The sequence below is a fragment of the Protopterus annectens genome, chromosome 16.part0, assembly GCF_019279795.1.
Source record: "Protopterus annectens isolate FY-2018-M chromosome 16.part0, PAN1.0, whole genome shotgun sequence".
In the NCBI taxonomy this organism is placed as follows: Eukaryota; Metazoa; Chordata; order Ceratodontiformes; family Protopteridae; genus Protopterus; species Protopterus annectens.
In genome coordinates, this window is record NC_056750.1 from 165,624,212 (window position 1) to 165,640,581 (window position 16,370).

Here is a 16,370-nt window from a genome sequence, read left to right on the forward strand (position 1 = left end):
GTCATTCCAATGTACAAAGAGTCAATAGTAATGCAAGAACTTTTTTTGGGGGGTACATTTAAAAATAGGAAAAAGAGGGAAAAGTAACAGAAGGTGCAGTGTATATGAGGAAAAAGAAATTATGTAGATAAGAAGGGAGAATAAGTCAAGTGGGGGGTTGACAAGGGCAGGACCATGTCTTTTGTAGATAAAGTTTAAGTTCTTGTTTAAACGGGTATTTTTGAGGCGTGCTTCTTATATTGAGAGGGAGTAAGTTCCAAGCATGGGCTATGGAATATTTGTAAAGGGACTTTCCAATGTTTATATTGGGTTTGTATATGTCAAGGAGGTGTTTGCTGGTAGTACAGAGGTGGTGTTGGGGGTTATAGTACTGGGATCAGAAAGAGGGCTCATTCAGGATACAGTGTGCAATGTGTAGCTGAGAATGAAGTAGTTGTTTAGGGAATTCAGGCCATTGGGGTGTCTTAAGGGCGAGGCAGTGATGGGATTTGTATAAAAGATTGGAGGCAACTCTGGCTATTTTGTTATATGTTTGCTCTAGTTTGGACAGAAGAGATGTTTGAGCAATAGTAAGGACAGGGACAGCGTAAAAAAGACAGGGTAGAAGGAGTGACTGAGCTAGGGAGGGTTTGGAGGAGGGTGTAAGAAATTTTTGGTTGTGATAGAGAAGACCAAGATGTCCTTCAAGAATGCAACTGCACTCATAACATACGGGTTGTCCTGCCTCAGGCAGCCCCCGGTCGGCCGGATTCCAAAGTCTGGGTCCGACGTCGGCTGATGTCGCATTTCTCTCCGACGTCAGAGCGGCAGGAGTACATAAGCATCAGCCGGCGCCATCTTCTTCAGTCTTTCTTGCCGCGCGGTGCCCGAAGCAGAAGCAGTTCGCAAGTGCCGGTCGGTCAGCTCCTGTATTCTTCGATCCGAAGTCATCAAAAAAGCTAAGTACCCCGTTGGGGACATTTTCTTGCCTCAGCCAATGTCAGAAATTACTGAAAAAGTTAATAATTGTTTGTCTTGTGGTAAACAAATACCTCATAAGGATTTCCATTCTTACTGCCTTCCTTGCCTTGGCCCAGACCACGACGTCTCGGCCTGTGCCGCCTGTGCTCGCTTCAATAAGCGCACTCTCAGGCACCGGGCGGAGTTCGCTGAAGACTTTTTCGGCGAAAAATACAATTACAAGATGCCGTCGGAATTACCGACATCGCAGACTCCTAAAAAAAACGTAAAGACCAGGACCGCCATCCTCGGCCCACGTCTTCCAATGACAACACGCCAAAACCTACCGCGAGTGCCCCGGTTCCCTCTGAGGCGGTTATTTCACCGCTCCGAACCGAAGACACCGCATTACCGATACCTCCGATACCGGAGACCACACCGACGCCAGTTATTGATTTTCCTCCGGATACTGTAACCGAGGAAATGCCCGAGACCATTGCTGTGGATAAGGTAACTCCTGCACGTTGAGCTGCTAGGCCTCCCATGTACATGTCTATCAAGGCCTACACACGTGCTAAGGCAGCCAGCAAGACTAAGCACCTTACTGCAAAAGCCTTACCTCAGCCTACTCCTGAGACACAAATCATGACTATGGCAGCAGACTTAATCTCCATGATCAGAGGGTCCCAGGCCCATCCTGAGAGAGGATCCCAGCCTCCTCCTGATAAGAGGCCCAGGGTTGAGCCCACTGACCCTCTCCCTTCAGATGAAGATTCTGAGGCCTCTGGCCACTCCGATAGCCAGGAAGAGCCTTTCCAGACCTACGAGGACTCAGATGCAGAGGACTCCACCCCCTCGGCCTCCCCTCCTGAGGATATTTATTTTGGGGAAGTTCTGCATTCCATGAGGGAACATTTCAAGTGGCAAGGCCAGGAATTTTCTCAGAAAGCGCCTTCGTACCTTCCTTAAAAAGCACCAGCATAGGCCCTTAGCTATACCTCCTGTGCTTGATGTTTTGGATGATTTATACTCTGACTCCAGTGTTACCCCTGATACTCTCCCTCCTGCTCCTGCCAAGCTGGACAGATACTATAGAGTTCCTGAAACACATTCTCACTTCTTTAGGGCCCATGCTGTTGATTTAGAAACTATTTCACAGGGGCCGAAAGGGGTTTCAGCTGCCACCTCCAAAAATCCTTTGCCTTCCAACAGGGAAGCTAGGTCATTAGAGAGATGGGGGAAGAAGGTTTACACCTCCACTACTTTATCTATGAGAGCTCTCAATTGTCTCTTTCATATGTTTCAATATCAGGATTTCCTGTTAGATGATTTACAGAAAACTTTGGCCTCTTCTGATCCTTTAGATAGGAAGTCTTTGCAGGAGGCTGTACACAACTCTCAGCAAGTTAGCAATCACTTCCTTCAGTGTGGATATGATGCATTGGAAGCTTCATGTAGGGCAGCTATGACAGGGGCGGTCATTCGCAGACATGCATGGTTAAAAGAACAACCTCTACCAGATCATGTTAAGGCAAAACTTCTTGATGCACCCTTGGAAAAGAACAAGCTTTTGGTGCTAATGCTAAAGATGTATTAAAGACCATTGAGGAAAAAGCCAAGTCAGTTCAGACAGTCAAAGATTTCCTCCAGGTTCAGCCACCCAGATTCAGCAGGAATTGGCCTTCAAAAAACTGGTCCTTTCCTAATACTGAAAGATTTCAAAGGGGCAAAAGCAGGCGTGGCCGAGGAAGAGGACAATACAGAGGTTCCTACAGGGGACGACAATGGCAACCAGCAAACCAAAGAAGTGACACAGGGGCTTCTCCTGCCCCACAGGGACAATCCCAATGACTTTCCTCTACTTCCGCTAACCAAAGAGCAAACAGAAGCTCCCTTGGGCGGAAAATTATCTCTGTTTTCAGACAATTGGCACAGATTGACAAAGGACAAATGGATTTTGGACATTATAGACCAAGGCTACAGGTTCCACTTTCATACCTTACCAAGGAAACAAGGCATGCCAAACCTACCACAAAACCAGAGGGCAGAGGCTTTCAAGCAAATCTCCCTGCTAGCTCAGATCAATGCAATAGAAAAAGTTCCACAACAAGAACAAGACCAGGGGTTTTACTCAAGACTGTTCCTTGTTCCAAGAAAAGAAACACAATGGAGACCAATAATGGATTTGTCCGCATTAAACACCTTTCTCAAAGTACCAAAGTTCAAAATGCTGACCTTACAGCAACTCCTTCCCATGCTGGGCAAGGGGTCTTGGCTGATTACTCTGGACCTCAAGGAGGCATACCTGCATGTCCCTATCAGACACAGCTGCAGAAGATACCTCAGATTTCTTGCAGGGCCAGAGCATTATCAATTCTCAGCATTGCCATTTGGCATATCTACTGCGCCCAGAGTGTTTACAAAATGCCTGGCTTCAGTAATTGCTCATTGCAGGCTCCAGGGGATCCAAATTTAGCCGTACCTGGACGACTGCCTCATACAAGCGGACGACAAACTGATTTTGACAAAAAACTTGGATTATGTCATTCAATTGCTACAAGCTCTGGGATACACAGTCAACTTCCAAAAGTCAAGACTGCAGCCATCCCAGCAAATTACTTTCTTAGGAGCCAATCTAGACACAACCTCTCAAATGGCTTACCTGACAGAAGACAAGCAAAGAAGTTAACTCATTATTTCAAAGGTTTGGCAAAGCTCACCCAGATGACTGCAAGGAGATTCCTACAGGCCCTGGGTTACATGGCATCATGCATTCTCCTGGTTCCATTAGCAAGACTACACATGAGAAAGCTTCAGTGGTACCTAAAAAGTTTATGGTCTCAACACAGCAACAACCTAGAGACAACCATACCGCTTATTCCATGCCTACAAAAGGAATTCCTATGGTGGGCCTCGGTAAGCCAGGCAAACACAGGAATGTCATTCAAAAAACCACAAATAACACAAACTATGACCACAGACGCCTCAGACCTTGGATGGGGGGCGCACATGGAGGGCAGGTGTATTCAAGGACAATGGTCTCCAAAGGAAACACATCTGCATATCAACCAAAAAGAAATGCTGGCAGTCATGCATGCCATCGAGGCCTTTCGACAACAACTTCAGCAAGGCCACCTGCTAATACGGACAGACAACACCACTGTCATGTGGTACATAAACAAGCAGCGGGGCACCCATTCTTACCCCTTTGCAGACTGACAATGAATCTTTGGGAAAAATCACTGAGCTTAAACATACAGTTGCAATCCCAGTTTGTTCCAGGCAAAGACAATGTGCTGGCGGACAGCCTAAGCAGGAATTTCCTAGATCCCCACGAATGGAGGTTACATCCAGAAATCTTCATAAGGCTCACCTCGACATGGGACAGGCCAGAAGTAGACCTATTTGCCTCCCACCTCAATCATCAACTACAAAAGTTCTGTTCAAGGGCATATCATCCACAAGCATGGAAAACAGATGCTCTCTCATTCAACTGGAACTTCCTAAAAATTTATGCATTCCCACCTCTGCCACTGATGACCACAGTACTACTAAAGATCAAAGCAGAGAAGCCAAAAGGGATCCTAATAGCTCCAGACTGGCCAAGACAACACTGGTATCCACTACTACGGAGCATATGCCACAACAAAAATGGGCCCTTCCCCAATGGCCCCATCTTTTGACTCAAAACAACTTCAAGACAGTACATCCCAACATTCAGGCGCTCCAGCTAACAGCTTGGGAGATTCCATGAATAACCTCAATCTATCTCTCTCCAAGGAAGTTCAGCGGATATTAACAGAAGCCAGACCATCCACCAGAAAGGTTTATTCAGCAAAATGGAAGAGATTCAGCATTTGGAATACCAGCAAGGGTCATGATGCATCATTATTGAACATCCCACTCATCCTGGAATACTTGGCAGATATGCTACAGAAAGGACTCTCATATTCTTCTATAAAGATACATGCTTCAGCTATTTCAGCTAGATACAACACTGATCCACCTGTGTTCTCACATCCTTTGTTAAGGCAATTTCTTAGAGGAATCAAGAATATCAAGCCACCAAGAAAGGCCCCAGTACCAGCTTGGGACCTCAACTTTGTCCTAGAAAAACTGACTCTACCACCCTTTGAGCCAGCAGCTTCTGTGGACTTACAATTCCTTTCATGGAAGACAGCTTTCCTGTTGGCAATTACCTCAGCAAGAAGGGTTTCGGAATTACAGGCCCTAATGGCCATACCACCGTTCATTACCTTTCATAGGGACAGGGTCTCCTTACGAACCAACCCTAGCTTTCTGCCAAAAGTGGTATCTAGGGTTTCTTTGAATCAAGCAATTCACCTGCCTACTTTCTTTCCCAATCCTGAGAACAAAGGGGAAAGACTGTTGCATACCTTGGACATTCACAGACAACTTCACTATTACCTGGACAGAACCACAGCCAATAGGAAGTCTGATCAGCTTTTTGTAGCTTACGCCCCTGGAGTACAAGGAAAAGCAGTTTCCAAACAGACTATCTCAAAATGGATTGGACATTGCATCAGATTATGTTATTCCTTCCATGGAAAGAGTGTACCAGCCAATATCAGACCACACTCTACCAGAGCTACAGCCACCTCTACAGCATTCTTAAGAGGGGTGCCTACAAAAGACATTCTAGAAGCTGTTACATGGAGCTCCGTGCATACATTCTCCAAACACTACAACCTTCCTTTATATTCCAGATCCAGAGCAGGCTTTGCTTCGGCAGTCCTGCAGGGATTGATAGCTACACCATCCTTTTCTTAGTGCTTTCCACCTCCCCCAGCTAAGCTATGGTATTCAACCCATATGTTATGACTGCAGTTGCATTCTTGAAGGACATATTACAGTTTTGTACCTACCATAAATGTAGATGTCCGATAGATATGCAACTGCAGTCGGGTTTTCCCTCCCTCCCTCCTTCCCCTCTATTCCTTGGGTCCACTCCTCTCCCTGTTATCCTAGCTGGGGATATCTGTTATGGTGTATCTGTTTATTGCTTATTTATTTGTCTGGAAACCTGTTTTGTCTTCCAAATTGATTACAGCCTTCCTTGGAGGGCACCTGGCATCTGGGGCAAGAAACACTGAAGAAGATGGCGTCGGCTGATGCTTATGTACTCCTGCCACTCTGACGTCGGAGAGAAATGCGACATCAGCCGACGTCGGACCCAGACTTTGGAATCCGGCCGACCGAGGGCTGCCTGAGGCAGGACAACCCATATGTTATGACTGCAGTTGCATATCTATCGGACATCTACATTTATGGTAGGTACAAAACTGTACTTTTCTGGTGGGTTGTTTTTATACAATGTTGGATATGTATATCGAATTTTAGTTCATAGGTTCATAGGTTCATATTAGGCTATCTGCCCTAGGGCATTTATAAGCCTAGCCAGAATGTGTTTGGCTTTCGCCACCCATTTTAAATTTATTTTGCTATGCCCTTTTTCGAGGTTAGTATACTGTGCCTCTGTCTAACAGTGACACAGAAGTGATACCCGGGGTAAACCTACGATCTCCCATCCACTCATCAAGATTCCTCTTGAAGAGAGTCAATGAGGGACTCTGCCTAACCTGGACTGGGATTTTATTCCAGAGTGAAGAGAGCCTCTGGGTTATGAATCTATCCCCCCAGCATGTCCTATTTATTTCAGTGCTGAGGTTCAAGTCTCTCGAGCGCGTAGCTCGATGGGATTTGGATTTTCTGAGGTGCAGCATGTCCATTAATTCCAGGTTGGACATGGCTTTATACGTCAGGCACAGATCGCCTCTGAACAGGCGGTACGCCACTGAGTAGAGCTGGAGTTTCTTTAACCGGGCAGCATATGGCATCTGTTTGAGGCCTTTGATCCTCTTGGTGAGGTACTTCTGGGGTCTTTCCAGTTGCTGCAGGTGTCTGGTAAGGTACATCCCAAAAGGGGCATTGTACTCAATTATGGGCCTGATGAGGGATGAGTAAAGAGGCATGATGACCTCCCCTGATCTAGATGTGAATCCCTTCATGATTAGGTGGGCTATATAAAATGTTTTTCTAACCACTTTGGCCACGTGGTTGTCAAATGAGAGATTGCTATCAACTTGGGTCCCCAGGTCCCTAATTACTTCTTCTGTGCTTAATGGATTACCACCTATGTGGTAATTTGTGGGCACTTTGTTTTTGCCAAAGGGGATGACTATACACTTTTTGGCATTTAGCTTGAGGCCGTGGCTCTGGCACCAGTTGCCTGTTTCTATGAGGCCCTTTTGGAGGATGCTTGTGTCGGCTGGAGAGTCGATTATGGCGCCCAGTTTGCAGTCATCTGCGAACTTGGTCAGCCACAGTCCTTCCGTGTTGGCCTGTACCTCCAAGAAATATATACTGAACAAGAGAGGTCCCAGGACTGAGCCTTGTGGGACGCCACTTGTAACTGGTTTGGAGTCTGACAAGGCTCCAGCAATTCTAACCATGTGGGTTCTGTCCTTGAGCCAGTTTGCAATCCATCTAGTGACATAGGGGTTTATATTTAAGCTGGTGAGCTTATCTATAATGCCCGAGTGGGGTATTGTATCGAAGGCTTTTGCGAGGTCCAGGTAGGCTGTGTGGACCACCTTCCCCTCGTCAATGGCCTTGGTGACTGTTTCAAAGAAATTAACCAGGTTTAAGAGGCAGGTTCTGCCCTTAACAAAGCCGAACTGGGTAGGATCCAGTGACTGTAGGTCCCCAATATCTTTATTTATGAGGTCCATAATGATCCTTTCCATAGCTTTGCTGACCAAGCTAGTCAGGCTTATGGGGCGATAGTTTCCAGGATCCGTTGAGGCACCACCTTTATGGAGAGGAACCACTGCGCCACTGTTTGGGCACATATCCTTTAGTAAGGCTGAGATTGAACAGTAGTTTTATGTTTGGGTTTAGCTCTTCTTGGAGTTCATGTAGGACGCAGCCGGGACACCGTCTGGTCCCATTGATGCTGTGTTTTTGCTTTGGAGAGGGCGGCTCTTACCTGAGCATCTGAGATGTCAGGGGGGCAGCACTCTGCTGGGATAGATATTTGCCCTTTTGGTGGGGAGGGGGGGTGTTTGCGCTGAACCTGTCAGCTAGGATGTTGGCAATGTCTGTGGGTTCAGTGTATTTTTTGTCATTTTGGACTAATTCTGAGCATATCTGGGAATTACCACCCAGGTTCCTAACATAACTAAAGAAAGCCTTGTGATTATCCTTAGTGTCCTGTGCAATTTTTCTCTCGAAGCTGGCCTTAGACAATTTTATGAGTGCCCGTAGTTTTTTGCTAATACTGATCAGTGATGCCTTCCCTTTTGGGATTTTGCTCTATCATTTAGTAGCTTCCTCCTTCTATTGTATAGTTTGTTTATGGCTGGGATCCACCAGACAGGACGTTTGCCTTTGGAGGATTGGGTCTTGGTTTTATTTGGGATCGCATGATCCATGCATTCCTGAAGGTGTTCATAGAATGCGTTTATAAAGGATTCTGCAGTCTGGGCCGTATTTTCCACAGGCCTGGGTGCTTTGAAGGATTCCACCTCGGTTTTGAGGAGTGTGAAATTTGCTTTAGAGAAGTTTTTCACTGTGGTTTTCTGGGCAGGGGGTGGGGACGGGATGTGAATATCCAGTGAGATTAGTTTATGGTCTGATCTTACCAGTGAGGGATACACTTCTGGTCTGGAGCATAGAGTCCCCATGTTGGTGATGATCAGGTCCAGTATGTTTTCTCCTCTTGTGGGAGTGGTAACAAGTTGTTCCATAGCATTTGAGTTTATAAATTCTAGGAACCTTTGGGCTAGGTTGTTGGAGCTAGAGTAATGCTCCCAGTCTATGTTTGGGTAGTTGAAGTCGCCCAGTATAATGGTGTTTGGAGAGACCTTCATATTTTCCAGTGTTCTCAGAAAGGCCGAGTGGGGTTCCTGGGTTTGGGAGGGTGGTCTGTAGCAGACTATAAACTGAAAGGCAGTTTTACCCACTGTTAGTTGCACATGGATAGTCTCTGATGCTTCGTGCTTTGCCACCAACCTGGAGGTGTGGGTATCTTTGATGAATATCGATACTCCCCCTCCTTTTGTGGTTCGGTCCAAATTTTGGGGCCGAAAAGCATGGTATGAGGTATAACCTGGTAGTGCTGGGGTGCTCTCGGGAGCCCTGAACCAGGTTTCTGTTACTGCGCAGATATCGATGTTCTCCATGCTAAGGAGAGTTTTGAGTGCGTGCATCTTGAGGTTTAGACTTCTGGCGTTGAGTAGCATTACTCTTAGTTTCTTATCCCTTGTGATACCTATGGAGGTGGGTTTGTCTTTTGAGCCTTGCCTAAAAAAGGCACTATGGGGGTAGCAAGAGCCTTTGCCAATATCCGAAAGCCCAGGGGTGACAGGTGCAAGCCGTCCCTAGCAAAGCATCGTGGCTTGTCGAGCATATCATCCCAAGCCGACAGGCATTGGATCCCCTTTGAATAACACCAGTACTTAAGCCAATTGTTGAAATTGATCATCTTGTCTTCATATTGTGGCATCATTCTTGGTGAGGGTAAGATGCTACTCAAGGTCAGGGTCATACCGGCCTGGGCTACATGCTCAGAGAGCTCCTTTATGTCTCTTTTCATGTAGTCCAGGGAGGTACGTCTCAGGTCATTCACACCAGCATGGACAATGACTGAGTCATATTTGTACTTGCCTTGGAGTGACCTGAGTGCTTGTGTTATGTGACGGATCCTAGCGCATGACAGGCTGCTCACCGTGACCCTCTCCTTGTTCAGCCTGGTGAGCGGGACGTCAGTGTGCCTGATGATAGAGTCACCTATTACAAGTGTATCAGGTGTGTTGTTTAGTCTTAAGGGCTGTGACTGTTCGGCACACTGGCTTTGTGAGATATGTGTTGCACGTGTTTTGTTTTGGGGTAGCGGTTGCTTGGGTGTCTGCTTTGGAGGTCTCTGCTGCTTAGGCAAATCTTTATTTAGAGCCTCCAGTATGTTTTGTGTGATTATGTGTTTGGTTTGCTGTCGTGGTAGGTCTATGTGAGACTGGAATTGTAGTGAGTGTGGTTTCCTTCTCCTCCTGACTGGTTATGCCAGTACTGAGTTGAGAGAGCTTAGCCTCCAGTTTGGCTATATGGTTGCATCTCTCACATGTGTTGGAATTTGTTGGGAGGAGGAGAGGGTTGTCTGTGTACATGAGGCAGTTGTAACATTGCCTCAAGATTCCCAGATTCACCAGCTGGACCGGAGAGGAGATTGACAACTGACCTTTGGACATGCTAGAATAATATTGGGAATTCCTTAATAATTGAAAACAAGGGCCAGTGGGGAGTGAGGGTGTAGTGCTTTTAATTTTTAGTGCTGACTTATATAATTGCTTTAGCGAGCAAGTGCCAGGTAACTTAAGTGCAATGTGTTACAGGTAACTTAAATGCAAAAACGACAAACAGTAACTTTCTTTCAAGTGAAACAAGGAAATAAGTACAGTAAGCAATGCAGATATCACTAGTGATCCACAGAAGCACTGAGAAGCTGCGTATTAGGTGGAATTAGCGTTCCAGGGAAATAACAAGCAAACAAACAACAAGCATATAAACAAAGCTAGATTCAGCAGGCCTGGATCTAGTCTATGCTACAGCAAACAAGGTGTACCAATTTCAGTGAGATACAGTTCAAATATTCAGGCATTATAAACCTTTAACCAGAAATTCCCAGCTCAGAAGGGCAGAGTCCAGCCTCTTCTCCCACAAGAGTGCAGACCACGAACCTTCTTAATGTAAAATAACTGGCCTGAAGCCCAAGTGCTTAAACCAGAACTAATACACTTTAAGAATAACAGACACTGGGCTCTCAGTCAGCAGTTCCCAACTTAGAAGGATGAAAGCTACCTGTCCTGCCACCACAGTGCATGCCACAAACCTTCCTAATGTAAAACAACTGGTCTGAAGCCCAAGTGCTTAATACAAAAGACTTAGAATGATAGCTACACTTTAATCAAGTTACTACCAAGCAGTAATAAATACAATTGAATACTTTAGAGAATGCCTGGATTAGTGCTCAAGTTACACAAACAAAGCTAGATCCAGCAGGCCCGAATCCAGTCTATGCCACAGCAAACAAGGCACACCAACTTCAGTAAGAAGTAGTTCAGATATGCATGCACTATAAGCCTTTAACCAGAAATTCCCAGCTCAGATGGGCAGAGTCCAGCCTCTCCTCCCACAAGAGTGCAGACCATGAACCCTCTTAATGTAAAATAACTGGCCTGAAAGCCCAAGTGCTTAAACCAGAATTAATACACTTTTAGAATAACAGACACTGAGCCCTCAATCAGCAGTTCCCAACCTAGAAGGATGTAAGCTACCTGTTCTGCCACTACAGTGCAGACCACAAACCCTCTCAGTGCAAAACAACTGGTCCGAAGCCCAAGTGTTTAAACCAAAAGGCTTAGAAAGAGTTACACCAAGCAGTAATAAATACAATTGAGTACTTTTAAGATGATGCAAAAGTAAAATAAAGTAGGTAGAAACACAAGTACAGTAAAAGCAGATTAATTTTTTTTTTCTGAACAAGTGCTGAGATCAAAGAAACAGATTTGAGTGCTGAAACTAGAAAACTGGCTAGTTCAAGTAGTTTGGCATGGGGTTCAGGTTTGATAGTGGTGTTGTTGAAGGAGGTGATAGAGAAGGAGGGCTGGTGCAGAGCAAGTGTTTTAGGAAGGAAGCAAAGTTTAGTTTTTTTTTTTTTTTTTGATTTAGTATGAGTTGATTATCAGAAAGCCAGGTTTTGATAGAGGAGAGTGAGAAGTTCAGGAATGCTGTGGACAGAGATGATGAGTGGAATCATTGGCATACTGTAGAAGTGTTGGGAGGTTAGTAGCAGAGTGAAGTTTGTTAGTGAAAGTATTGAACTGGAGGGGGCCAAGGATAGATCCTTGAGGGACACCAGTGTTTACTGGGAGGAAAGGAGAGATTTCCTAGATTTACTGTGGTAAATATATGTCGCTGACACTTTTGCTGATGCACTGAAGAAGCATTTCAGAAAACATTGTCCCAAAAATGACACACATGACTGAGACCTGTGCTGCTACACTAAAGAGGCATATCTGAAAACCTTTACTAAAATATTCCTTTCAAATCGCAAATTAAAAACAAACAAAAAAATGATGTCCTGTGACAATAAAGCAGTGGGGAAGTGGTTGACCTTCTTATATATTCACTGTCTAAGGGAATCAGTTTGAATCGAAGTGTTGCTTGTAATGCAGCAGACAACAGGCAGAAACAGGAGTTAAAACCAAGCTGTTTCATGTCCTGCTGCTACTGTTTACCAGCCATTGTTTTCTGCTTTTATTGCCAGACTCAGTGTTAACAGTGCATAGGGCATGCTTAACAATTGTTAAACACTCTTCTAAGCATTGTTAAGGTTGGGTCTCGTGCTAGAGTAGTGCTGAGCTAGGATGACATTTAACTGTTATTGCAGTGTAGTCACTGCTCCATTCACTACAAGACTTTTGTCGCTGCACTAAAGAGACGTTTCTGAAAACATGTTGCCAAAAATTATACGTTTATCAACAAGAGTTTTCTCAATACACTAAAGATGCTTTTTTTGAAAACCGACTCCCAAAAGTTATGGCATTGAGACTTTTACTGTTGCATGAAAAAATATTTTAGAAAACCTGTTTCCAACAATTGTTGAGACTTTTTCTGCTGTACTAAATGAGCATTTATGAAAACATGTTCCAAAAAAATATTCATATCAGTGTGACTTCTGCTGCTGCTCAAATTATAAATATTTTATATCAGGCTTGTATTTGGCTGTTTTAAGAATTATGCATGTAGCTCTTCTTTCTTATACTTTCATAGGTAAGTATTGGCCTAACTGTCCTTCCGGGCCATTTTAAGCCTAACTGTTTCCCTTTTTGTTCTTGAATTAATCTATTACATTTGGTGATAGATTGACCTTATCATCCCATAGTTGATCACTGTATATTACCCATAGTAAAAATAACTAAGATCATACCATATATAATTTGAGGGGACCTATACATGGGATAGAGCATTTAGAAGGTGCCTGTGTCCATTAGTAGTACAGGGGCAGGCCTGGGGTAAATTTTCTGTTTTCCATCCATAGATCCAAATTATGCTTGAATATGGACAGGGGTGAGCTTTGTCATATGTGGGTGGGGAGTCTGTTCCATAGCAAAGGTAACTTCTGTGACATATATGTGTCCATCCAAACTGTTCTGTTGACGCTGCAGAAGAGGTTTAGATACCCAGGCCAACTACTTGTGATACCATTTGAATTGCTGATGCTCATTAAATTCATCAGTGTTAGATTGGAGGATGTCTTGTATGCCATTCACAGGTCACCTGTTAGGAGTTTGTTGGATACCGAGTATAGTGACAGTTATGAGTTGGTCCATGTAGGACATTTGTTTAAACCTCATGTCTTTTTAGTAAGGAATTTCTGTGGTTATTCCAGTTGTTGCATATGTCTGAACAGACACATGTCAAAGGGGCATTATACTCAATGACTGGCCTAATGAGGGCTGAGTAAAGGGGGACAATGTCATCCAGATCCAGACACAGTCCCTTTGTTTATAAGATGTGCATTACAGAAGGACTTTCTTATGGCAATGGACATAATATTGGTCAAATGTTAGGTCACCGTGCACATAAGTTCCCAAATCCTGAACAACTGAGTCAACTCTTAGGGGTATATTGTCAATGTGGTAGTTCCCCTGGGTAGATGAATTCCCAAAGGATAAGATAATTCATTTTTTGGCATTTAGTTTCAGTCCATGATTTGGCATAAATTTATTTGGTACACATCTTTCTGAAGGATGGCTAACCATTTGGTGATTCAGTGGCTGCTCCTAGCTTGCAGTCATCCACAAACTTAACTTAATGACTGAGCTTCAGTACTGGCTTTATGTCAGAGAAGTAGATGCCAAACAGACAGGTCCCAGGGGAATGCCACTAGTGACTGGTCTCTTTGTGGAGGAAACGTCACCTATTTTGATTTCCTTCATCCTGACTGTGAGCCTTTTGGCAATCCAGTAGGTGACATAAGGGTTTATTCCCAGTTTATTTAGCTTTTATACTATGCCTGAGTGGTCACAAGCTTTGGCGAGGTCAAGTGTGGTGTGTACTGTTTTACTTTCATCCATTGCTTTGGTGACCTTTACAGAAAAGTCCACAAGGTTGAAAATGCATGACATGCTCTTGGCAAATCCAAACCGAAATGAATCTTCAGTAAGTCTACTGCTATAATTAGACTTGACAGAGTTCAGCACTAAAGACAATGTTCATATAAATAAGTCAATGAAAATACTGTTAATGCATCCATTGCAAGATCTATCAGACAATTAAAAGTTTCAGAAATGAAATTCTAGAATTTGAGTATTTTGAAATTTCAGTGGTAATCCAGTAATTTACAGATCTTTTTCAGTAAGTTCAGCTCTTGAGTCAGCGATTTGTTTGCTTCCAAACTGAATTGCTGTGTAAATCAATCAACTGCTTTTCAAAATTATCTAAATCAATCCAGTTAAACATTTCCAAATTCAGTTTGTCTAACTTTACACCATCAGCTCACTTTAATAATTTTGCATTTCCTTCAAATAATCAGAATTTAGTAGATCTTAAAGAAAAATATTGAGTAGTTGAATCCGTAATTCTCAAAAATTGCAAGTAAATGTTCTGAATGTCAGGAAAGGGGAAGAGATTTACATTGGAAGTCCCTTCCTTTCCATTTTGAGTTGTCAATTGCACTTGATTCTGCAAGGGTCTGTCAGTACAGTGACAGTTTTAACACTTCTGCAGTAATGTGGGGGGAGGGCCTATCAATTCCTCTTGGACTACAAAAGAAAACCCTGAACAAAGGCTTGCAGTTTAGCTACTTTTCTGGCTGTAGCTGTATAACTTCTAAGTATAGTGTAAAACAAGCTCTGAGCTTAACATAAATGAGGGTGATTAGAGACAGAAAAGAAACAGTCCTTTTACAGAAGGTATAGAAGATGACAGCGACTCACACAAATCCCATTACATGTCAGTGGCATGTGAATTCGCAGTTACTTCCTTATGCCTGGCATGAGTCATACAAAGCATTATCAGAAGGAGAAAGGGTTGAGGAAGAACAAGATTACATTGATACGTCAAGCCCCACCGGTAGCCATGTTGTGGAAAACAGGATAAAATTACAAATAAAGCACTTAGAGTGATGTTGAGGTGTTAAAATATTTCAGGAAAAAAAAAATAGAGTGAAAAAATTATTTTTTTTTTAGTTATAGGGTGGAGTTTTGCTTTAAAACTGTTAGTTGGCATCTCTTGTTTATTGGCTGGCTTGAACTGTTGGCAGTTAGAAATCAACTGTAGATAAATGGAAGGAGTCTCCATTATGCTCTAATCTATGAGACAATCTGCAGTATTGCAGGCAGTCCATATGGCTAGTAAGAACTGGCCAGGGATGGATACTCCCACTGGTTATTAATAGTACAAGAGCATTTCTCACATGCTTATTGTTATGTCAGTAACTCACTTTTCTTTTTCTATAACCAAACAGTGAAACAACTCAGCCCAACTTTGAGGTATGTATAGCTATCATTACAGCCTGAAGTGGCACCTGGTTTTGTATCCTTAGTGCATTTTTACAAGCAATTAACACAGAAAACTAAAGCTCTGGCCAGTTAATGAGCTGCTTCCTGTGCCAAGCGTGCAGGGTTTGAAATGACATAGGAAACCTCCAAACATTGGACCCAATCAATTTGGTTTCATCAAGGGCAGGTCATGTCTGCTCGTCCTGGTGGACTTCTCTGAGAAGGTCACTAAAGCAATGGACGAGGGTAAAATGGTTGACACTGCCTACCTTGACCTGACCAAGGCATTTGACACAATGCCATACTCAGGCATTATTGACAAACTCAGGAGGTTAGGTATAAACCCTTATGTCACCCGGTGGATACCCAGCTGGCTTACAGACGTGACCAAGGAAGTTAAAACTGGGGAGTCCACCTCTACAAAGAGGCCATTCACAACCAGAGTCCCTCAGGGATCAGTCCTGGGACCACTCCTTTTTGGCATTTAAATGTCAAGGGCCTCTGGCTGGCTAAATTTGCAGATGATAGCAAATTAGGAGCAGTCATAGAATTCCCCACCAACACTAATGTTCTCCAGGATGGGCTGACACAGACAAATAACTTGTGTCAGATCCATGGACTAAAACTAAATGCCAAGAAATGCATAATTGTATCCTTCAGGGAGTCATTCATCCCTAATAATTGTCATATTGACAACGTACCTGTAAGAGTTGACCCAGTAGTCAGGGACTTGGGAATACAAGTAGACAGTAATCTAGTCTTTGACCATGACATGTCTGCAGTAGTGAGGAAATCATTCTATGTTGTGCAGCTTATAAATAAAGTTATGGCATCTAGTCCAAGGACGTC

The 16,370-nt window shown here is 43.8% G+C and overlaps 1 protein-coding gene across 1 annotated transcript in view; it reads left to right on the forward strand.

The window, feature by feature from the left end:
• The window catches only part of CCHR16.PART0H14orf93 (chromosome chr16.part0 C14orf93 homolog), a 670,150-nt gene that overhangs the window by 505,921 nt on the left and 147,859 nt on the right, over positions 1-16,370 (forward strand). The gene's annotated exons all lie outside the window — the stretch shown is intronic.